The sequence below is a fragment of the Trichechus manatus genome, unplaced genomic scaffold (genome assembly GCF_000243295.1).
Source record: "Trichechus manatus latirostris isolate Lorelei unplaced genomic scaffold, TriManLat1.0 scaffold00106, whole genome shotgun sequence".
Classification (NCBI taxonomy): Eukaryota; Metazoa; Chordata; class Mammalia; order Sirenia; family Trichechidae; genus Trichechus; species Trichechus manatus.
This window is the reverse complement of record NW_004444042.1, coordinates 7373311-7397257: the sequence shown is the minus strand read 5'-3', so window position 1 is coordinate 7397257 and position 23947 is coordinate 7373311. Positions and strand designations below refer to the sequence as shown.

General features: G+C 38.2%; 1 protein-coding gene across 1 annotated transcript in view; it reads right to left on the bottom strand.

Moving 5' to 3' along the window:
- The window catches only part of P4HA1 (prolyl 4-hydroxylase subunit alpha 1), a 101124-nt gene extending 78399 nt beyond the window's left edge, over nt 1-22725 (bottom strand). The window contains exon 1 of the mRNA XM_023737692.1: nt 22600-22725. The gene's annotated coding sequence lies outside the window, so the exon portion shown is untranslated. The remainder of the gene's footprint in view (nt 1-22599) is intronic.
- Nucleotides 22726-23947: the final 1222 nt, after the last annotated feature.

The following is a 23947-nucleotide window of genomic DNA, read 5'->3' as shown; positions in this document are numbered from 1 at the left end:
GTTTCCTGAATACAATCAAACACTTTGAGGGACACAGTAGCGGGAGTAGGGGTCTAGGGACCATGCTTTCAGGGGACATCTAGGTCAACTGGCATAACAAAGCTTATTAAGTAAATGTTCTGCATCCTACTTTGGTGAGTGGTGTCTGCGGTCTTAAAAGCTTGCAAGTGGCCATCTAAGATGCATCACTTGGTCCCAACCAGCTGGACCAAAGGAGAACGAAGAACACCAAAGACACAAGGAAGGTAGTAGCCCAAGAGACAGAAAGGGCCACATAAACCAGACTTCATCAGCCTGAGACCAGAAGAACTAGATGATGCCTGGCTATCACCAATGACTGCCCTGACAGGGAACACAACAGAGTCCCAGATGGAGCAGGAGAAAGGTGGGGTGCAGAACTCCAATTCTAGTAAGAAGACCAGACTTAATGGTCTGACTGAGACTGGAGGGACCCCAGAAAGCATGGTCCCCAGATTCTCTATCGGCCCAGAATTAAAACAATTTCTGAGGCCAACTCTTCAGACAGGGATTGCACTGGACTGTGGGACATAAAGTGATACTCGTGAGGAGTGTGCCTCTTAGCTCAAGTAGATACAAGAGACTAAACGAGCAGCTTCTGTCCGGAGGTAAGATGGGAAGACAGAGAGGGTTAGGAGCTGGTTGGATGGTCATGGGGAATCAGAGATGGAAAGGAGGAGTGTGTTGTCATTGTCACAGTATGGGGAGAGCAACTAGGGTCACATAACAATGTATGTATAAATTTTTGTATGGGAGACTAACTTGAAATGTAAACTTCATTTAGACTACAACAATAGACAAAATAATAATAACAACCTAAAACATCAAATTCCTTATTATGGCACCCTAAGTCTTTAAAAAGTGGTTAACTACCTTCTAACACAAAAAAAAGTAGCTAGCAAACTCTATTTACTTTTGCACATGTTCCATTTTCCAACTCTACAAACCTCCAGGTTTCTCTTCTCATTGCTTCAAAGATAGTTAAGCCTGATATGAAAGCAACCCTGCTATCTAGTAGTGGACTATACTGTCAGATTAGCATACTTTCCTATCCCCCTTCCTCTGAGAGACAGACGTATAATCCAGGCTAGGCTAGTCATTGACCCTCATCTCCATAATGGTTGAGGAGTAGGTTTGTAAACTGGTAGAAAGTAGCTGTTTGTGGAGTTGCTAAGCTCAAAGGATGTGAATCTGGAGCTGCCTGGGATGATCTTTCCCACTTATCTAGAATACATAGGAACCAATCTATAAACAGAACAAAGATATACAGAGAAAAGCAGTTCCAAACCCCAAATTCCTGTAATTATTGTTTTGAATCTGTGAGCTATCCCAGTAATCTTCCAACCTAGCTAAAAAAATAAAAATCAAACCCATTGCCAGTGAGTCGATTCCAACTCACAGCGACCCTATAGGACAGAGTAGAACTGCCCCATAGGGTTTCCAAGCAGCAGCTGGTGGATTCGGACTGCCAACCTTTTGGTTAGCAGCCAAGCTCTTAACCACTACACCCAGCTGAGGGAGCCTGTAAATTCCCTCTTCCTTAAGCTTCAAGCTAGATTTCTGTCACTTGTAATAGAAAACCCATACTATGCCAACCTAAGCTAGTTATTAAAAACGAAGACAGACTTGTATAGCAGTGGTTCTGAAACTTTAGCTGTATCAGAATCACCTAGAGGTCTGAGGTACCTAATGATTTATACAAATTCCCAGGTGATGCTGACGCTAGTGGCCCAGGGGTCACAGTTTGAGAACCACTGAATACAAATATACCTTGAAATCACACAAAAGATGCTCTGCCTTTTAAATAGACTTTAACTTATCTTCTATAAAAATACAATCGAATTTCTAATTACTCTAGGGAATGGTTCCTCTAATCCATTTTAATACTTTGTCTCATTTCTTATCCACATTTATTCAGAAGTATTAAGTGGCATGTTAATAGGCAAACATATCTTTGCCAATCACAGGTTTTTAAAACATAATGGTTTCATTACTTAAGTTGTCTCACTTCCATTTATTTCCACCTTCTCTTCATTCTGCTGGCAGCTTACAAAACAAATAATTATAGAGTGTCTAAGAGTCAAGCATCCCAGAAGATACTTGAGTTTTATCAAAAATAGTAAGATATATTTCACCCTTCAGCCAAAGATTAGACAGACCTATAAAACAAATAATAACACTTGTAGTTCAACCATGTATACGAGACTAAATGGGCACACTAGCCCAAAGGCAAAGACGAGAAGGCAGGAATGGACAGCAAAGCAGGATAAAAGGAAATGGGGAACCTGAGGTGGAGGAGGGGAGAATGTTGACACATCCCAGAGTTGGCAACCAATGTCACAAGACAATATGTGCATTAACTGTTTAATGAGAAACTAATTTGCTCTGTAAATTTTCACCTGAAGCACAATAAAAAACAAAACAAAAAATTGTAAGATATAAATGTCTCCTGTTCTAAATTCTCAAAGAAGCTTGAAATAAAATTTGAATGAGTCAAAGCGCATGCACCCTCATTTAAAAGAAGGCAACTCTCAGACAGCCTCCCTGAGAAGACTTTATTTTTTTTAAAAGACAAAGAGGAAAAGGAGAGAAGAAAGCCCAAGAAGAGTATGAGATAAGAAAATAAACTTGTAATGGAATAAAATTTATTACTGTATGAATGAAGGTCCCTGGGCAGTGCAAATGGTTTACATTTGACTACTAACCTAAAGGTTGGTGGTTCAAATCTACGCAGCAGCACCATGGAAGAAAGCCCTGATGATCTGCTTCCATAAAGATTACAGCCAAGAAAACCATATGAAGCAAAGCTCTACTCTGTAACACATGCGGTCATCATAAGTCGGAATTGACTCGACAGCAACAGGTTCGGCTGTTTTTTCAGTGTTTTTTCGTTTTTTTTTCTCTATGAATAAGTTATTGGTAATGTTTTGGTTCTTAGTTGGATGGTAGATTCGTGTTTTTTATATAATTTTTATATCATTCATATATGTTACATATATTTGGCATGTATGAATATTGTATTTTTGAAACTATATTAAAAAAACAAAATGGAAGAAATCTTTCTGGGCAACTGTAGTAATCTCCATAGTCTCAGGCAGGGTAGGCCTAGATAAAAATAAATTGCAAAATATACTATTTATCCAAACATAAAACTTTCGTACAGTCCTTCCAGGAAAGTCCAGTCCCACACACTCAACAGGTCAGTCAAACCTGGAAACACATTTTAAAGCAGTTCTACTACACTGTAAATATTTACAACTTTGAGTTATCAGGATTCACTGAACCGTAAGTACAAGTTATTCAATGAATTACTAGAACAGGCATTTGGCAAATAATTCTATTAGCCTTTCAATTTATCATTTTCTTCCAAGAAAAAACTGCAACATTTAAAAATGCTTGTCTTTCCCAGATAAATCATTAATTTGTCTAATAAAGCAGACTAAAGAATGCTTGATATTCTAATCTAAGTTTTCTCTGACACTAGCAAATGCTTCATTTCAACAGCCCATTTTATGCATCTTGATTTTCCACAGCCTCCTTTTAAGTCTCTCCACACCTCCCACACTTGTTCCAAACCATCTTTTACAGGACTCCAGCTTTTTTTTTTTTTCCCCTCATACAGATCTTACATTCAACTGTAGGTCCTCCTGACATCTGTGTTCAGACTTTAATCTTTTTGAGTTGTCATGGTCAACACAAAAGGCCAATATAAATTCATGCTTCTAATTCAGGCCATTACAAAATCATGACTAAGCAGGATGGATTTTCATAGACAACTAAAGAGGGATTACTAATAGAGCTAGTTATGTTTGTTCTTCCCTGTAATCCCTCTGCAAATTGCCATTTGTTTTAACTTAACTGCATAAATACCAGGCATACTTCTGCTCCCAAAGAGAGTGAGCTAGTCTCTAGTACTTACAATCTGATCGGCAAGTGCTTTAATAGTATTACCAACTTTGCTATCAAAAAACTCAGAAATTACGCTGGCTTCCTTCCCACAGCTTTTAGTACTTGAGCAGTGAAACGAATTGTTGGCACAATTCCAATGGAACAGCATTTCGAGGTTTACGTTGGAAGGCAGCTCTAAGTGGAGATACTGCACTTACCTGAAAGGGCTACAGGCTGTCTTTTAGAAGTTCTTTCAAAATCTCAAGTCTTCCCTAATAGAAAGAACCTAATCTAAGGCAAGGTCATTTCAAAAACACACACCTGTTTTTGCCTATACAACTCCTGCATCTCCCCTATTCCCTTTCCTCTGGAAATTGTCCTGTTACCTTCTTACTTTACCACTCTACCTTTCCTTCATCCTATGGTTTCAGCAGTCATGTTACGGCATGATACTGGTCCCTAATCAAATGGTTATTAAAAGTTCTTCTCTGGAAAATTCATAAATCAAATTGAGAAATGGCAGTCACTTTTTTTTGTGCTTTAGGTGAAAGTTTACAGGGCAAATTTGTTTCTCATTCAACAGTTAATACACAAATTGTTTTGCGACATTGGTTGTCAACCCCATGATGTGTCAATACTCTTCCCTTCTCCATCCCGGGTTCCCTGTTTACATTCGTCCAGTTTTCCTGACCCTTCCTGCCTTCTCATCTTTGTTTGTGGGCTGGTGTACCCATTAGTCTCATATACATGATTGAACTATGAAACAGGTTCCTCACTTGTGTTGTTGTTGGCCCTATAGAACTGTCTAATCTTTGGCGGACAGGTGAACCTCAGGAGTGACTTCAGTACTGAGTTAAAAGGGTGTCTGGGGGCCATACTCTCAGTTTCTCCAGTCTCTGTCAGTCCAGCAAGCCTGGTCTTTGTGTATATGAATTTGAACTTTGTTCTACATTTTTCTCCAGCCCTGTCTAGGACCCTCTATTGTGATCCCTGCCAGAGCAGTTGGTAGAGGTAACAGGGCACCATCTAGTTGTCTGGTGGAGGCTGTGGTAGTTGTGGTCCATTAGTCCTTTAGACTAGTCTTTCCCTTGAGTCCTTGGTTTTCTTCATTCTCCCTTGCTACAGCCAGGATGAGACCAGTAGATGTATCTTAGATGGCAGCTCATAGGCTGTTAACAGCCAAGATGCTACTCACCACAGTCGGATATAGAGCATTTTCTTTACAGACTATGTTATTCCAATTGAGACAGATGTCCACCAAGACCATGGTCCCCAGAACCTCGGCCCAGTAGCTCAGACCCTCAGGGCATGTGGATGTGTCTGTGAAGCTTTCTATAACTTTGCCCTGGTCAAGCTGTGACTTCCCCAGGACTGTGTAGTGTCTTACCTTTCACCAAAGTTAACACTTATCTACTATCTAGTTAGTGTTTTTCCTTCCCCATCCTTTCCCTCCTTCCCTCTCTACGTCTGGAAACATTTTCATGTGTTTTTATAATAGTGGTTTCATACAGTATTTGGCCTTTTGTGACTGACCTACTTCACTCAGCATAATGCCCTCCAGATTCATCCATGTTGTGAGATGTTTCGAAGATGCATCATTGTTATTTATTGTTGCATAGTATTCCATTGTGGTTATGTACCAAAGCGTGTTTATCCATTCATTTGTTGATGGGCACTTAGGTTGTTTCCATATATTTTTGCTATTGTGAATAATGCTGCAGTGAACATGGGTATGATTATGTCTATTCCTGTGACGGCTCTTACTTCTCTAGGATATATTCTTAGGAGTGGGATTGCTGGATTGTATGGTACTTCTATTTCTAGCTTTTTAAGGAAGCGTCATATTGTTTTCCAAAATGGTTGTAAATGGTAGAAAGTAGCTGTTTGTGGAGTTGCTAAGCTCAAAGGATGTGAATCTGGAGCTGCCTGTGATGATCTTTCCCACTTATCTAGAATATACAGGAACCAATCTATAAACAGAACAAAGATATACAGAGAAAAGCAGTTCCAAGCTCTAAATTCCTGTAATTATTGCTTTGAATCTGTGAGCTATCCCAGTAATCTTCCAACCTAGCTAAAAAAAAAAAAAAAAACCAAACCTGTTGCCAGTGAGTCGATTCCAACTCACAGAGATGCTATAGGACAGAGTTCCGATCTCACTGCAACCTCTCCAACATTTTGTTACTTTCTGGTTTTTGATTCATGCCAGTTGTCTTAGTCATCTAGTGCTGCTATAACAGAAATACCACAAGTGGATGGCTTTAACAAAGAGAAATTTATTTCTTCACAATCAAGTAGGCTAAAAGTCCAAATTCAGGGCATCAGCTCCAGGGGAAGGCTTTCTCTCTCATGAATGTTCCCCAGGACCCTGAGCTTCTCTGTGCAGGGACCCCAGGTCCAAAGGACACTCTCTGCTCCTGGCACTGCTTTCTTGGCAGTATGAGGTCCTCACTCTCTGCTTGCTTCCCTCTCGAGAGATAAAAGGTGGTGCAGTCCACACCGCAGGGAAAACTCCCTTTACACTGGATGTGACCTGGGTAAATGTGGTGTTACAATCCTACCCTAATCCTCTTTAACATAAAATTACAATCACAGAATGGAGGCCAACCACATAATTCTGGGAATTTTTGGAGGGACATAATTCAAACCATGACACCAGTAATGTTGGGGAAAGATGGTAGTTTTCATTTGCATTGTAGTTTTCATTTGCATTTCTCTAATGGCTAGTGATTATGAGCATTTCCTCACGTATCTGTTAGCTGAATGTCTTCTTTAGTGGTGTCTCTTCACATCCTTTGCCTATTTTTTAATTGGATTATTTGTCTTTTTATTGTAGAGGTGTTGGATTTTCCTATAAATTTTAGATATCAGACATCCAGTTTTGTCAACACCGTCTGTTAAAAAAACTGTCTTTTCCCCCATTTAATGGGCTTTGGGCCTTTGTCAAAGATCAGGTAGCCATAGGTAGATGGATTTACATCTGGGTTCTCAATTCTGTTCCATTGGTCAACGTATCTGTTGTTTTATCAGCAACAGGCTGTTTTAACCACCATAGCTGTACTGTAGGTTCTGAGGCTAGGTAGTGTGAGTCCTTCCACTTTGTTCTTCCTCAGTAGTTCTTTACTTATCTGGAGACTTTTTCCTTTCCGTATGAAGTTAATGATTAGTTTTCCCATCTCTGTTGGTATCTGGATCAGGATTGCATTGTATTTGTAGATTGCTTTGGGTAGAACTGACATTTTCACAATGTTGAGTCTACCTATCCATGAGCATGGTATGTTTTTCCATTTATGTAGGTCTCTTTTGTTTCTTGCAATACTGTTTTGTAGTTTTCTTTGTATATGTCTTTTACATCCCTGGTTAGATTTATTCCTAAGTATTTTATTTTTTTTAGGGGCTATTATAAATAATATTGCTTTCCTGAATTCCTGTTCATAGTTCTCTTCATTGGTGTATAGGAATCCAACTGATTTTTGTATGTTTATCTTGTATTCTGCTACTCTGCTGAATCTATTAGTTCCAGTAGTTTTTGCATAGAGTATCTAGGGTTCTCTATGCATAGTATCATATCATCTGCAAACAGGGATAGTTTTACTTCTTCCTTACCAATTTGGATGCCCTTTATTTCTTTTTCTTGCCTTACTGCTCTAGCTAGGACTTCCAGCACAATGTTAAATAGGAGTGGTGATAAACAGCATCTTTGTCTTGTTCTCATTCTCAGTGGGAATGTTTTCAGCCTCTCTCTGTTGAGAATGATGTTGGCTGTTGGTTTTGCATAGGTGCTCTTTACTATGTTGAGGAATCTCCCTTCTATTCCTATCTTATTGAGAGTTTTTATCAGGAATGGGTGTTGGACTTTATCAAATGCCTTTTCTACACTGAGATGATCATATGATTCTTTTGTTTTATTTATGTGGTGGATTTTGTTGATTGATTTTCTAATGTTCAACCATCCTTGCACATCTGGTATGAATCCCACTTGGTCGTGGTGTATTTTTTTTTTTTTTAATGGTGCTTAATTCTATTGGCTAGAATTTTGTTGAGAATTTTTGCATCTATATTCATGAGAGATATAGGTCTGTAATTTTCTTTTTTGTGGTGTCTTTGCCTGTTTTGGTATTAGGGTTATGCTGGCTTCATAGAATGAATTCGGAAGCATCCCTTCCTCTTCTATGTTCTGAAATAGTTTTAGTAGTACTGGTGCGATCTCTTCTCTGAATGTTTAGTAGAATTCTCCATTGAAGCCATCTAGGCCAGGACTTTTTTTTGTTGGGAGTTTTTTTTTTTAATTCTGTTTTCAACCTCTTCTCTTGTTATCAGTCTGTTCAGATTTTCTACCCCAGTTTGTGTTAGTTTAGGTAGGTAGTGTACTTCTAGAAATTTGTCCATTTCTTCTAAGTTTTCAAATTTGTTGGAGTATAGTTTTTCATAGTACTCTGTTATGATCCTTTTTATTTCTGTTGTAACATGCCCCATTTCATTTCTTATTTGGGTTATTTGCTTCCTCTGTCTTTCTTTTGTCAAACTGGCAAAGGTTTGTCGATTTTGTTGATCCTTTCAAAGAACCAACTTTTGGTTTTTTATTCTTTGTTTTTCTACTTCATTTATTTCTGCTCTGATCTTATTTCTTCTGGTGGCTGTGAGCTTCTTTTGCAATTTTCTTTCTATTTCTTCAAGTTGTAGGGCTAAGGTTTTGATTTTGTCCCTTTCTTCTTTTTTGATGTGTGTGCCTATTGCTATAAATTGACCTCTGAGCACTGCCTTTTCTGTGTCCCAAAGGTTTTGGTATGATGTATTTTCATTCTCATTTTGATTCTAGAAATGTTTTTATTCCATCTTTGATTTCTTTGATTACCCAGTGCTTTTTACACAAGGTATTATTCAGTTTCTGTGTATTTTTTTTTCCCTTGCTCTTCCTGTTATTAATTTCTACTTCTATGGTGTGACTAGAGAAGAAGCTTTGTATTATGTCAATGTTTTGGATTTTGTTGAGGGTTGCTATGTGGCCGAAGATGTGGTCTGTTCTGAAGAATGTTCCATGTGTGTTGGAAGAGAATGTACACTTTACTGTTTTGGGGTGGAGTGTTTTTTATATGTGTATAAGGTCAAGATGGTTGATTGTGTCCTTTAGATTTTCTGTATCTTTGCTGAGTTTCTTTCTAGATGTTCTGTCTTCTACTGAGAGTGGTGTCAATTTCTCTTTTCAGTGCTGTTAGAGTTGGTTTTATGTATTTTGGAGCCCCGTCACCGGGTGCATAGATATTATGCTTATGTCATCATAGTGGATTGTCCCTTTAATCATTATATAATGTCCTTCCTTGTCTTTTATGGTGGATTTTGCCTTAACGTCTATTTTATCTGAGATTAGCATTGCCACTACTGCTCTTTTTTGGTTGCTGGTTGCTTGATAAATTTCTTCCATCCTTTGATTTTTAATATGTTTATGTCTTTGGATCTAAGGTGTGTCTCTTGTAGACAGCATATTGATGGGTCATGTTTTTTAATCCATTCTGTCACTCTCTGGCTCTTTATGGGTACATATAAGCCATTTACATTCAGTAAGATTGACAGGTGTAAGTTTATTGCTGTCATTTTGTAGTGCTTTTTTTTCAAGTGGGGTGCTGACATTTTCTTTGTTCCTCTTACTCCCCTGTGCAGAGTTTCTTTCTTTCTTTTTTGTGAAATTTCTTTTGCTTTTTTTCATTATTGTAGATTTTGTGTTTACTGAAACTTTTTCTTCTTTATTTTGATGAGTATGTTTGTTAACTTTCTTTGTGGCTACTTTGAAATTTACCCTTAGCTTCCTAAGTTTAAATCAGTTCTTCATTATGGTATCATCTTGACTTCCTCTCCATTTGAAAGCTCTATACCTATGCTGTGTATTCCCCCTTTTATTGTTCTGATGTCATCATTTACAGATTGACATCTCTACCTCCCTATTTTGAATCTTCTAGTTTTGTTTTATCCTTGAGAGTTCATTACCTAGTTCAGTATTTGGTTGATACTGACTTGTGTCCTAGATTCAGGTTGTTGTCTGATGTTGTTGGTTCTCTAACCAAAGAACTCCCTTTAATAATTCTTGTAAGTTTGGTTTGGTTTTCACAAATTCCCTTAATTTCTGTTTACCTGGAAATGTCCTACTTTTGCCATCATACTGAGTGAGGGTTTTGCAAGATAAATTATTCTTGGTTGGCCATTTTTTTCTTTCAAATTTTATATATGTCATCCCATTGCTTTCTTGCCTGCATGGTTTCTGCCAAGTAATCAGAGCTTAGTCTTACTGTCTCCCCTTTGTTTGTGACTTTTCAATTTCTCAAGCGGCTCTCAGGATTCTTTTGTCTTTGGTTTTAGTTAGTGTGATTATGATATATCTTGGTGACTTTCTTTTGGGGTCTATCCTTATGGGATTAGCTGAGCTTCTTGGATGATCAACTTTTCACGTTCATGATATTAGGGAAGTTTTCTGCCAGCAAATCTTCAATGATTCTCTCTGTGTTTTCCATTTTCTCCCCGTTCTGGAACTCTGATCACATGCAAATTTTTGCTCTTGATTGTATATCACATAGTTCTTAGGTTTTCTTAAATCTTTTGTCAAAGTGGCATCTATGGATTTGTCTTCAATTTAGCTGAGTCTGTCTTCTATTGTTTCATATTAGCTCTTAAAACATTCTATCGCATTATCCATTTCTTAAATTTTGTTGTTTATCTTTACGATTTCTAATTGCTGTTTTTGTATGATCTCTAATTGTTTATTTTGATATTTTGTTCTATTATTTTCCTAAATTCTTCTATTGTTTTGTCTGTGTTTTCCATGATTTTGTCTGTGTTTTCCTTGATTTCCTTCCTAATCTCTTGGAGAGCTCTGAATATTAAACTTTTAATTCCCTATCAGGTAGTTCCCATGCCTTTTCTTCTGCCAGAAGGTCAACGGGTGCTTTACTCTCATTGCTTACTGGAGCCATTTTGTCCTTTTTTTAAATATATTTTGATATTGTCTGCTGTCTCGAAAGCATTCAGGTATTATTTTCTTTATTTATTGATTGTAGGTTTGTTTGTTTCGTCCTGCTTTTTTGTTTTCTTTGGTTATGTCTGGGTGGGTGGCCAGGCGTACTCTGTTGCTTGCTTGTCTGTGGGCACAGTAGTTCTCACCACCTTGTCTGCGCGTGCAGGGCCAGTCGCTCAGCTATAGAGCAGTAAGTCGGGTCCAGCAGCGGGGAGAGGGTCAGATATGGGTCATTTGTCTGCATTATGAACTGTGTCAGGGGCTGGAGCAGGATCATAGCGGTTGGCAGGGGTGCGTCTTGAGCTGGTGGGGAGGGGTCTGAGGTCTGGGTCAGTTCCCTCAAGGCCATGACAGTCACTTTTTGAATGCCTAAACTATAAATTTAAGCTTAGGAGAAGTTATGGACCAGGTTTTGTCATGTAAGTTAAAAATGTGAAGGAAGCTTATCTGGAAAGATTAAACCATGAAGCAGATGTGCACAGAGGAAAAAAGACAAGAGACAAGAAAAAGTTGTGATGTTCCAGTTATGAAGCCTAATCACATTTCTGACCTCAATTTTTAAGACAATCCCCTATCCCCACAATATTCTTAAATTCTCCTATGTGTTTAAACTAGTATGAGTTGGGTATCTATTTTATAACCCAAAATATCCTAATTAATATAGTTCTTCCCATCAACCCTGTAGTTAGCATGTATAATATTAGATAAATTAATTCTTATGTGTTTACCCTCTTTATACCATATCACCAGAAAGCAGTATTTCTGAATGATATTTTAATTTTTTTCTGCTTGTTAGAGAGCCAATAAATGCTATATTTATATTAGAGATAGTTTATGAATAAATATGATTTTGATCCATTAAAAAATTTTAAATGGGAATTTAGACTCATATTTGAAGTTAAACAAACATTATCTGACCTCAATATTTAAAGTTTTTGTTCTAACTAGGAAAGCCAGGTTCCTCTAACCCTGTAACATTTTACAAACAAATGTAGGCTAAGGCTAATGAGGGAAGTTTGAGAAAGAAATGGCTCTTATTATTAAAATGGTGCCATTTTTCACTGACTTTAAACTCTATATTTAAACTGTATAATATACCTCCCAACCATTTCAAATTCTTGGTCAGAAGTTCACACATTTCCCATATAGGAAAAATATCAGGATTCTTATACCCAGGATAGAGAATCTCAAAAGTTTACCATAAGTGATATTAAGAATCCTCCAAATTTCTAAGAATCATCAATAACATTCACCTTTATTTTGTGGTCCCTTTAACAGGAACCAGAATAAGCAAAGAAGGTATCCAAAAATCACAGAATTTGTGTCAAAATTTAAGACCAAATGTGATCACCAGCAAGTAATATAATAAAAGCAACAATTCAGATGAACAGGTGCAGACACTTGGGAAACGTTACTTTTGAATGTGGGGCAAGAACTCAAGAATAACTGGATTTGCTGTCAATGGTTTCTCGATGGATATGGAAAAGGAAAAGCCTTGGAGAATGGTGGGAAGCACAGGCAACCTCAACCCCAGACTAAGACAGTGAGAAGGCATAAGTAGCCCTGGCTATTTGCACACAGATGGAAGCTCTTCCTATTTGAGGAATTTGAGAGGAAGAAGAGAGTGGACAGAGGCAGTGGAACAGAGAAAGGAAGAAAAGCGATCATTAAACTATATACAGTACTCTTGATGCTGCTTATAAATGCTAATATTTCCAAATATTAACATAATCTATATATTTCTTACTTTAAGAAAGAATTTTCAAAATCTTCTCTTGGTTGCATAAATTGTTTATATTAATGTAATTGTGTATTTCATAACATAAATACAAAAACTCAGCAGTGATATAAAAAAACAGCAGTCCTTTAAAGTTTTAAACTCTTAAAACTAGCTTTGTTTTCTAATTTGGAAAATACTAAATACATATGTTTTTATTTTATATATTAGTAAGGACCCCTTGAGGCACAGTGGTTAAGTGTTCGTCCATTAACTGAAAGATTGGCAGTTCGAACCCATCAGCCACTCCACAGAAGAAAAATGTGGCAGTCTGCTTCTGTAAAGATTACAGCCTTCAAAACCCTATGGGGCAGTCTAGGGTCTTAAAAGCTTGCAAGCGGCCATCTAAGATGCATCGATTGGTCCCAACCACCTGGAGTAAAGGAGAATGAAGAACGCCAAAGACATAAGAAAAGTATTAGCCCAAGAGATAGAAAGGGCTACATAAACCAGAGACTTCATCAGCCTGAGACCAGAAGAACTAGATGGTGCCCGGCTACCACCAATGACTGCCCTGACAGGGAACACAACAGAGAGTCCCTGATGGAGCAGGAGAAAGGTGGGGTGCAGAACTCAAATTCTAGTAAGAAGACCAGACTTAATAGTCTGACTGAGACTGAAGGAACCCTGGCAAGCATGGCCCCTGGATTCTCTATCAGCCCAGAACTAAAACAATTTCCAAGGCCAACTCTTCAGACAGGAATTGGACTGGACTGTGGGACATAAAGTGATTCTCATGAGGAGTGTGCCTCTTAGCTCAAGTAGATACAAAAGACTAAATGGGCAGCTTCTGTCCGGAGGTGAGATGGGAAGGGAGAGAGGGTTAGGAGCTGGCTGAATGGACATGGGTAATCAGGGGTGGAAAGGAGGAGTGTGCTGTCACAGTATGGGGAGAGCAATGAGAGTCACATAACAATGTATGTATAAATTTTTGTATGGGAAAAATAAAAAAATAAAAACACTATGGGGCAGTTTTATTCTGTCCTATATGGTCCCTCCGAGTCAGAATCGAATCCTTGGCAATGGGTTTTGGGTTTTTTTGGTTTAAATATATATTTGGAAGTTTTAAAGTCTAATTTCTGACTTTAAAAAATATATTTGCATACATACGTAAAAATTTTTAACTTTCTATAGTAATTAAAAGAATGCTAACAATTGAGAGATAAGATCAGTCAATTTTCACTTCACTTCTGCATTTTCTTAAACAAATACATTACTATTAAGAAAAAAATTTTCTATAAATAAATCAGCTAAAAAAAAAAAGTCATAGTAGACTAACGTGAAGAGGCAGATTCAAACTGTTGACAGAGATAGCAAAATCCAAATGATTGACGCTACAATTTTACGTTACTAGCTGATATAATATCACCATCAATTCCGTCTACTCCAAAACAAATTTTACTTACTTTTAATTTAGATAGGAAGCCCTGTCAGGACAACTTTAGTTTCTCCACCACCATAAGCAAGTAAAAAGTAAAAAAAAATAAAATTGTATAATACATATTTTAGATTTTTTTAAGTTTAAATAAGGAATATGAGGTAAAGGCAGACAAACTATTCCAAAAGCAGAAGCTTTTAATGAAACTTCAAGACTGTGAATATTTTAAATTGAGTTATACTAAACTTGAAAAATAATCATTTGAAAAAAAATTGCACTTTCTTTAGAAAAGGACCTTTTCTTACAAACAATAACCAATCACAGGACACAATAAAAAAAGATCCCATTTGCAATATCAGCATACAAATTAATTACCTGGGAATAAATTAAGAAAACTTTAAATTGACCCTAAAATTAACTCAAAATCGATCAAAGACCTAAATGTAAAAGAAACCTCTCAGAAGAAAAAGTAGGTGTAAATCTTTATTATCTTGAATTATGCAATAATTTCTTAGGTATGCCATCTAAAGCACAAGAGGCCAAAGACACAAATACATAAATTAGACCTTCTCAAAATTAAAAATGTTTTACTCAAAGGACACTATCAAGAAACTTTCTGAAAAGATAAAAAGAGAACCTACAGACTGGGAAAAATTTTTTGGCTACAAAACATCCGACAAGGAACTGATCTCTAAAATCTATAGAACACTTCAAAATCTCAACAACAAAAAGATTAATAATCCAATTAAAAAATGTACAAAGGATATGAACAGACACTTCACCAGAGAAGACATTCAGTCGGCTAACAGACATGAGAAAATGCTCCCAATCATTAGCCATTAGAGAAATGCAAATCAAAACTACAATAAGTTACCATCTCATCCCCAACATTACTGGCATAAATCAAAAAAACAGAAAATAACAAATGTTGGAGACGTTGCAAGGAGACTGGAACTCTTAGGCATTGCTGGTGGGAATGTAAAATGGTACAATCACTATGGAAAACGACATGGCACCTCCTTAAAAGCCAGAAATAGAAAAACCATACAATCCAGCAATCCCACTCCTAGGCATATATCCTAGAAAAATAAGAGTCATCACACGAATAGACATAATTACACCCATATTCATTGCAGCATTATTCACAATAGCAAAAAGATGGAAACCTAAGTGTCCATTAATAGATGAATGGATAAACAAATTATGGTACATACCCACAATGGAATACTACGCAATGACAAAGAACAAGGATGAATCCCTGAAATATCTCACAACATGGATGAATCTGGAGGGTATTATGCTGAGTGAAATAAGTCAATCACAAAAGGACAAATATTGTATGAGACCACTATTACAAAAAACCAAGAAAAGGTTTACACACAGAAAAAAAAAATCTTTGATGCTTATGAGCAAGGAGAGGACTGGGGAGGGGAAATCACTAGCTAGATAGTAGACAAGTGATAAGTTTAGTGAAGGAAAAGATAACACACAATACAGGAGAAGTCAGCACAACTTGACCAAGGCAAAGTCATAGAAACTTCCTAGACACATCCAAACATCTTGAGGGACTGAGTTACTGGGGCTGAGGGCTAGAGATCATTGTCTCAGGGACATCTGGGTCAATTAGTATAACATAGTTCATAAAGAAAATGTTCTACATCCTACTTTGGTAACATCTGGGGTCTTAGAAGCTTGAGAGCAGCCATCTAAGATAATCTATTGGTCCCATCCCATCCAGAGCAAAGGAGAATGAAGAAAACCAAAGACACAAGGAAAATATTAGTCCAAAGGACTAATGGACCACATGAACCACAGCCTCCACCGGACTGAGCCCAGAACAACTAAATGATGCCTGGCTACCACCACCAACTGCTCTGACAGTGATCACAATAGAGGGTCCCGGACAGAGCAGGAGAAAAATGTAGAACAGAATCCAAATCCACCAAAAAAAAAAAAAAAAGACCAAACTTACTGAGTCTAACAGAGACTGGAGAAACCCCTGAGACTATGGCCCCCAAACACCGTGCTAACTCAGAACTGTAGCCATCCCCGAAGTCCATCTTTCAGACAAAGATTAGACAGGCCTATAAAACAAACACTAACACACATGAGGAATGTACATCTTAGTTCAATCAAGTATATGAGACCAAATGGGCAATACCTACCCAAAAGTAAAGACAATAAGGCAGGAAGGGACAGGCAAACTGGATGAATGGACACGGGGAACCAGAGATGGAAAGAGAAAGGGGGAGAGTACTGACACAATGCAGGGGTTACAACCAATGTCACAAAACCATTTGTGTATAAATTTTTGAATGAGAAATTAATTTGCCCTACAAACTTTCACCGAAAGCACAATAAAATCTTAAAAAAAAAAAAAAAAGAAAGTGAAAAGAGTACCCACAGAATGAGAAAACATCTTTGTAAATCATGTATCTGATAAGGGCCTCGTATTCAGAATGTATAAAGAACTCTTAATACTCAACAATAAAAAGACAAACAGCCCAATAAAAAATGGGCAAAAGATCTGAATAGACATTTCTCTCAAGAAAACATACAGCCAATAAGTACATGAAAAAACATGCTCACATCATGTCACTATGGAAATGCAAATTAATACCAATGAGAGACTACTTCACACTCATTAGAATGGTTATAATAAAAAAGATAATAAGTTTTTATGAGGATGTGGAAAAACTGGAACCCTCATATAATGGTGGGAATATAAAATGGTGCAGGCACTTTTGAAAAGTTTTGGCAGTTTTCAAACAGTTAAACATAGAGTTACCATATGACCCAGCAGTTCCACTCCTAGGTGTATACCCAAAAGAAATGAAAACATACGTCCACACAAAAACTTGTACACAAATGTTCACAACAGTATTCATAACAGCCAAAAGGTAGAAACAAACCAAACATCCATCAACTGATGAACAGATGAATAAAACATGGTATATCCATACAATGGAATATTATACTGCTATAAAACAGAATGGATGAACCTTGAAAACATTATGCTAAGTGAAAGAATCTATAGAGACCAAAAGCATACTAATGGTTGCTTAGGGCTGAGGAGACAAGGAACAGAGAGTGACTGCTAATGGGTATGGAGTTTTTTTAGGGTTATGAAAATGTTCTGAAATTGATTATTGTGATGACTGCACAATTCTGTGAATATACTAAAAGCCATTGAACTACATGCTTTAAATGTATGAACTGTGTGGTATGTGAATTATATCTCAACAAAACTGTCAAAAAAAGAAATAAACATGTTTTCAATTCACTTGGGTAAATATCAAGGAGTGGCTGAGTCATATGGTAAATATGTTTAACTTTATAAAAACTATTTGGTTTTCCAAAGTGGCTACATCACTTGCATTCCTATCAGTAATGTGTAAGAGTTCCAATTCTTCTACATTCTTGCCAGCATTTAGTATTGTCATTTTTTCTTTGTTTCCACTTAATTTCTTAATTTCCTTAATGAGTGTAGTGGTTAACTCATTGTGGTGTTAATTTGCATTTCTTTAATTACCAATGATATTGATCATCTTTTTGTATGCTTATTTGCCATCCATATACCTTTTTTGGTAAAGTGTCTACTCAAATTTCTTGCTAAATTTTTAATTGGATTGTTTCTGTACTTATTGAGTTTGGCAAGTTATTTATATATTCTGGATATATATATATATATAGACTTATATGGCGTCCTGGTGAAGCAGTAGTTATAAGAGCTCGGCCGCTAACCAAAAGGTCAACAGTTCGAATCCACCAGTTGCTCCTCAGAATATATAAGCCAAAACCCAAACCCATTGATGTCAGGTAGATTCCAACTCATAGCCACCCTACAGGACAGAGTAGAACTGCCCTATCAAGGAGCAGCTGGTAGATTTGAGCTGCCAACCTTTTGTTTAGCAGTCAAGCTCTTAACCACTGTGCCACCAAGGCTCCATATATATATATAGATATAGATATCTATACATATATATCCTTTGTCAGATATATGATAGGAAAATATTTTCTCCCAGTCCATGCTTGTCTTTTTACTCTTTAAACAGTGTATTTTGAAGTGCAGCAGTTTTTTCATGGATCATGCTTTTGGTGTTGTTATCTAAGAAATCCTTGCCTACCTCAAAGTCAAAAATTTTTTCTTCTGTTTTCTTCCAGATGTTTTATTATTTCAGGTTTTATATTTAGGTCTGTGATCCATTTTTAGTTATTTTTTGCATATGGCGCAAAGTATAACTTGAAGTTCTTTTTTTTTTTACATATGAATATTCAGTTGTTCAATATCACTTGTTTAGAAGCGTATCCTTTCTCCACTGAATTACCTTTGTACGTTGGTCAAAAATCAGTTGTCCCTATAAGTATGTGGGCTTATTTCTGGACTCTCTCTTTAAGCTTATAACACACTATACTGTCACTTTATATGGGAGCCCTGGTGGTGCAGTGGTTAATTTATAAGTCTTGAAATCAGATAGTGTCAGCCCTCCAACTCCGTTCTTTTCAAACTTGTTTTGCCTCTCCTAGGTACCCTGAACTTCCACGTGAATTTCAGAATCAGCTTGTTAATTTACAAAAATGCCTGCTGGGATTTTTACTGGAATTGCATTGAATCTACAGATCAACCTGGAGAAAACTGTCATCTTAACAATATTGAACCTTCCCACCATTAACAAAGTATTTATTTTGGCTGAGTCTCAAAATAATTACCCTGAGTATAACTTTTTACACTTAGACAACAAAAAAAATAAAGTACATACTATATGCTTTCATTTATATAATACCAGTACCAATTGGTACAGGCTCAATTCTGACTTACAGAGACCCCATGTGTGCCCCATAGGAATTTCAATGGCTGCTTTTTCAGACCCACAACTCAGGGACTCCGTGTAAAACTAGAGAAAACGCTAACTAATCTATAGTAACAAAGTTTTATTGTAACATGTTTCTTTTCCTAATAAGGAAGAAAACTGGGTAAAGTTTACTGAAGTTATTCATATAGACAAAATAAACTACTTAAATTACAGACTTCTCTTTGCACTACCTATAATACTGAAACAGCTCAAATGCCCAGTAAAAGAGAAAGGCTGAGTATATTACTTTGATATACTACTATTTAAATGAGAAATATGTAAACCACCAAACCATGGACACATTTGTATGAAACATTAAGCATGAGGGGGAAGAAGTCCAAGATGGTATTCATCCACTGATGACAATCATGTTAGAAGCATCAAATCTCTGTACTGCATTTTTTGCCAATGCCTAACCAAACACACTAACAGTCAAACTGAACACCCAAAGAAACACAAGAAATGTTTTTAATTATACAAAATTCAAAAACTGCTGGTGTAACCTAAATAAGAGTCCTTTAGAATTTCATAAATTTTTATTGAGGAACAATATTTATCTGACTAGAGGAAAGCTAGTGACAGGATGGCTTCAATTTATACAAATAAAATTCATTGAGTAGATACATGAATTAAGATTTAGCTAGTTTCACAAATATACATACACGCTTTGACTTGTCTCTTATATATTCGTATGTTATACATACACAAGTGTATCATTATGGTTTAATTATAAGAGTCAAGATGTCACTGTAAGAAGAGCAACAAAGCTTAACCCCAAGGGCCTATATAACTGATTTTTGTTCATCTTCAATCCTGTTCCACTTTCAGAGTGAAAAACCAAAGATACGTTACAATATATTGGGAGGGGGGGAGTAAGGAGAGGCCAGTATGATACACTTTCATTGCATGGACAATTTGGCAGTTAAACAATTCTTCTACCAATGAATTAACTTTTGTTAAAATTCTTTTAGCTAAGGTTTATTAGGGTCATCTGTATACCCAAATCCAGTATGACTTACAAGCCCAGCTTAATTTTCTGTAATACTAAAGAAATACTGCCTCAATATGCCTAAACCAAAACCAAACCAAATCCATTGCCATCGAGTTGATTCCGACTCATAGTGACCCTGCAGGACAGGGCAGAACTGCCGCATAGGGCTTCCAAGGAGAGCCTGGTGGATTCGAATGCCGACCTTTTGGTTAGCAGCCGTTGCTCTTAACTACTATGCAACCAGGATTTCCTCCATACGCCTAGATATCCTTAAAAATTAGCTTCATATTTCTTTTACTTTTTTGGTTTTTTTATGATAGAGTTCATGGATGAGCTTGGGGAGAGGAGTGTCTATAAATGGTATATAAAATTTCATGTAAACGTGCATAGTTGCATTTTCTGACCCAGCGTTCACACTTTCCATCAAATTCTCAAAGGATTTCATGACCCCAAAATAGTTTGTGAACCAATCACTTTTTATCTTCCAGGGTATACCTTCCAATCTTAGGGCAATAATTACATTACAGTTGATAATTAATAGCTCAGTAAAATAAGGCATTCCTTCCACAGAAATTAAGGCTCACAGCTTTATGTCTGTCCCAACTCTTGCTGCATCCCTGGAATAAAAGCAGGAATTGGGAATTAATTGCTCTATGAAATATAGTATTTTTCAGTATACAATCCACTCTACAGTAATAGAAAAGGATAACATCTCCTTACCAAAGACAAGGTTCACCTGCAACAACCTAGGCTACCTAGGTGATACACAGCTTTCTTTTTCCAATAGTCTCCTGCACTACCTAAAATTTTTTTGCAATAACTAGAAAACTGTACATATTTTTTATCTGTTTTACTACCTGAGTTACCAAAACAAAATGGCCAATGAAATTATCATTTACCAAAGTCCTGGCTTTCAGTACTCAAAACCCTTTTAACATATCAATGGAAATATTATACATCTAAGAGAGACAGAGTAGTCTTTTCCTAGTTACTCTATGTTATATATTTGCCATTAATTAAGTAAAACACTTGTAGGACATAAGGAACAATGTTCCAAAACCAATATTGACATGACTTTTAAAGGTAAGTGATAAGATCTTTTTCCCCCTAAACAGAAAGGTAAAATTTGAATCTCATATTTAAGGTTCTGAAATTACATTCACAGCTAAGGGCCAAAGATAAAAAAAAAATCACTGAAGGTCTATTAAAATTTCAAATCAAGGCAAAACATATTTAAGGTTGTTCACTTTCAGCTTCTTAGATATTTCCTGCTTAAGGTATTCATCTTCTCCCTAGAAATGTGATCAGAAAAATCCCTTAAAAATGTTTTTTAAATTAGCTTCCAAAGTTCCTGCTATGCAGAAGGAATTTTTCATCCGTTATTTTAGGAAAAAGCTAGCCTCGTTCATAAACTACATCTAAACCAGTACAGAGAAATGCATTTCTTTCCAGAACCTCAAGAAGTGAGCAAAAGTTGATGAAAGAACACGGCTGCCACGTCTTTTCCCCTCCCCCACTCACGTACAGACTATTTCATCCCTTCGAGTGCATTCCAAAAGCAAAGTCCAAGAGCCACAGCTCTTGGAAAAACCAGAAACAGTTAAGTTGAAATCGGCAAGTCTCCTTGGCCTTTCAGATCAATTACTAAAAGGAGATCTATCTTCTTCTTCATTCCTTTTTTTTTAAAGAAAACAGTGCAAAATTCCAAGGGTCTTCTCCACTCTATCCGGAACGTATAAGGTGTTAGTATCCACAAACTGAATTGTAGTTAACAGATGCAGTTATTTAGGAGAAATCGTCTCACACTTATCGTACTATCCTTCTTCCCCCTTAAATCATACATCTGGGGGCCAGGCATTTTAATTCAATTCCAAATTCTCATACAACCATAGAATTTGTTTTACTGATGTGGACTTCTAAAAGCTGCGAACCTTCTGCTTAAAAGAAAGAAAGAGAAAGCGCGTGTGCCTTTAAAAAAAATTATGGGGAAGAAGAGGGAAGGAAGAAGACTGGCTTTCCCAACGCCTGAGCGAGCTGACAGCGAACTTCCTCCGCTCGGGCAGCCCTAAACTCGCCGCCCGGGACGACGTCTGGCTGCCGAGGCAGCAGCGCAGGGCGCAACAGATGAGTTCAGCCTGAACTTCTCTGGGGAGATCCACTTCCCAGACCCGACGACTTTTCAATAGGGCAAAAATGCCTGGAGTTCTAAACTTTAAAATCCGCTCTCCCTGGCCACATGCTCACCATCTGCCGCTGTGCAAGCCAAAAACCCACGCGCCGCCCTCACGCTCCCCTTAGCCTAGTAGTGAGGACCAGGTATGCGAGGAGGTCGGAAAAATCAACTGGGTGATTCCTTCTCGGGAAGGAATATTCAAGAAAGTCATGGTCCCGGGGCGGGGACAGAGGCTGCTGCAGCCTCTACAGTCGGAGGCGCGGACAGCGGCGAAGGTGGGAAGGGGAGCAGGGAGAAGGGCATCCAGGCCTCTGGGGCGCCGAGGGTCGTGGGGCGCTGGGCGAGGGGCCGAGTCTTCGGCGAAGAACGTACTGAGGCTGCTGTGGTAAACTGGAAAACCCCCGCCCCCAAGCCATCTCATCTGAGGGGTTGGGGCCGGACAGCCACAGCCGTCTGAGACGGGCCACGGCTGCCCGAGGGCCTCAGCCACAGTCCCCAAAGTCGGGGCAGCGTCTCACCTGGGAAGTGAGACGGGAGGGCGGCGCGCTCTTCAGTCCCCCGTCGCCTGTGCTCGGGCCGGCTACCCACTCCCTTCCCTCAGCCCGCTGGCGGCACGACTGGGCAGCAGAGGGAGCCAGTTAGCCCTTTTATAACCTCTAGGCCGCGACGGCAGCGCTAAGGAGGAGGCGGCTACACCCTCGCTACGTGAGCTCGATCACACCAGCGCCCCAGCGACTGCGCAGGCGCCCAGACCCGGCCTCCCTCCCGCCCCCGCCCCCGCCCCCAGCCCACACCAGTCCTCTCCACCCGCCCGCGGAGTCTCAGGCCGAGAGGAGGGACCCGAACTGGCGTGGGTGGGGTTGGCCAGCGGGACTGGGATGTAGCGCGCCTGTGCAGGGTTCCCGCCACGCCACCGTTACCTTGGTTACTTCGGCTTTCGTTGCTCCCTTTCATCCGATTGTTTAACGCCTTGATTTCAGGGTCGGCGTCAGGCAGCTAAGCCACCAGCGATGAAATACCATGAAAATGAGAAAAAGAACATGCAAGTGTAGAAAATAAAGCAGAAAGGAGACCTGGAGTGGGAAAATACTTACAGTCTTGGTACTGCTGCTGTCTCTGCCCTGAGGGTTTTTGCCTTACTAACTTCCCTCTCACACCCCTCAGGTCATTTTATTTGAACTGCCTTTATACTTTATCAATGGATAATGGACTTCATGCTCCTGGGTCAGGTATCTGGATTCAAATCTCAGGTTAGTCCCGCATACCGGTGGACATTAACAACCTCTCCGTATCTCAGTTTCCTCATCAGTAAAATGAAAATGACAGTAGTACCTAACTTATAAGAAGAAAGGCCTAGCTATCTATTTCTGAAAATCAGCCCATGAAAACTATGGATCACACCAGTTGGATCCTGTTGTGTGGGGGTCGCCGTAAGTCGGGCAGCCTGGACGGCAGCTAAGAACAACGTAGGATTATTGTGAGAATTAAATTAGATAATGTATGTAAAGCATTTACCACATGACTAGCACACAGAAAGGACTCAGTAAATATTAGATTATGTTGTTGTAAGATTAAGTAATTATATAAAATCCCCAACATTGTGTTGGTCTTAGTCTAACATTTCACTTAGTCATTATATTCCTAAGAGAAGAAAGCTTCAGTATCAGAAAGCAGACAATGGAGATAATCTTTCCCTTGCCAGTGGAAGAGAAGAATGACTTCCCTGAGACTTGTTATTCATTAAAAAACGTTGTTTCTAAAGTTTTCCATGTATGCCAAAAAGTGTAGCAGTAATTAAGACTTGATTTTAGCTGGGAAAAAGTGGGCTTGATCGTATAGATGGAGAAATAATTAGCAGGAGGGTGC